This window comes from Alligator sinensis, unplaced genomic scaffold (genome assembly GCF_000455745.1).
Source record: "Alligator sinensis unplaced genomic scaffold, ASM45574v1 scaffold1109_3, whole genome shotgun sequence".
Lineage (NCBI taxonomy): Eukaryota > Metazoa > Chordata > Crocodylia > Alligatoridae > Alligator > Alligator sinensis.
This window is the reverse complement of record NW_005843289.1, coordinates 222205-223938: the sequence shown is the minus strand read 5'-3', so window position 1 is coordinate 223938 and position 1734 is coordinate 222205.

Below are 1734 nucleotides of genomic sequence, written 5' to 3'. Positions count from 1 at the left end.
ACCATAAAAGGGGAAAGGGGCGGAGCAAAGGGGGCGGGACTTCTGGTCCCGCCCACCTGTCACATTTGCATTGAAGGGCAGAGAGCCTTTATACTACTTGCCACTGACTGCAGTGATGTCAATTCTGACTTACAAATGTGTAAATGGGATGGGAATCATGCCCAAATTATTTCATTCCTATAGAAGCAGAAAAGCAGCACATAAACTCACAAGTGATTTAAATAATGCTGCCTGGACTAAATTTTGGTTTATGATTAAATTGGCCAAGAGATGCATATAACAATGTGCATTAATCTGAGATCAATCCATAATTATTTCCTCTGATCAGTCATTCTACAATAAAAGTGCATTAGGTACAAGAGAATACTACTGAAAAAGTCTCCTCTGGAAGAACAACTCTAGGGTTCCTTTCTATATTTTGAATATTCTACCTAAAGGTTCAAAGAATTAATTAGGTGAATGGCTGTGTGGTGCCTTGGTATCTAACTATCTGTTCTTGAAAAGATTTACTATTGCTGAGCTTTAGCTGAAAAGTCAGAAGATTCACAATTAGTAATGCTGAATGCATATGTAAGCTTTATTGTAGAGTACAGGACCATAAAAACAGTGAGACAAAAGACCTTGTTTTGAGAATGATTGGGAAGAGAAGAACCAACATAAAATAAAATAAGTTATATTACACGTTTAGCACATTTAACAAGGCAACTCAATAAAATCACTGAAGCAACAGAGCAAAGTATGAAGGCACAAGTACAATTTGAAACACAAGTACAAGTTGAATTCAGCTTATAGGTCAGTATCTTCCTAAGTTCCCAAGGCAGATATACAGCATACGATTTGTTTTTCAGGTGTATTCCTGTGAGAGGATGCTCAACATCCAAACAGATTGATTTGCAGCTGTGACCATTGAGAAAAGTAATAAATCACCCAATTTTAAGTAATCCAGTTGTGTGAAGTGCCATTATTGACCATTTGGTGGTCCCATAGTAGCCTTTGCTATATGTTGTATACATTACTACTAAGCTTGTTCAAGATGTATCAAAATTCATAAGCAACAGAAGCAGGAGGGCAGAAGGGGATCCAAGTTACTTCACGTGCATAAAAAGTACATGGCCTATGTCTCAAGGAGCACCAAACTCCCATACTGGTTTCTTTCTAATTCAGAAAAGAGAAAGAATAAAAATTGGAGACCAGTTTAGAGGTGTATGGTATTGTGAATTATACTGCTGTCTTCCTTTGAGAAAGTTTACACCTACCAACCAGTTCTAAGAGTTTATGGTGTAAGCTATAAGAAAACATAAGTTAAAATTGTTTGGGATGATATAACTTACATCATCTTGAATCCTATTACTAGCTGTTTCTCTTATGTTGTTCCTTCCCTCACAGCTTGACATGTAAATTGACACTTGGGCCATGTACAGACATTCAGGTTCTACTGGAAGAGCTGCTGCTCTTCCAGGAGAAATCACTCCTTTGTAGTTAAACTAACTGGATCAACATTAGAAGTGACATATAATTACTATGGGTAAGTGGGTGCAAATGTTTGTGTAGTGATACAGAATTAAAATTGGTGCAACATACTTGCTGAAGGGACCAGACAGTTTGAATAGTAACCCAGTGCTAAACTTCCTTGCTATGGCACTGCACCTAGCAGCAGGTGCTTAGCATGGTTCCTGCAATTGCACTGGGCCCTTCACTGAAGCTCTGAGGGATGGGAGATCACAGCTGCCACGA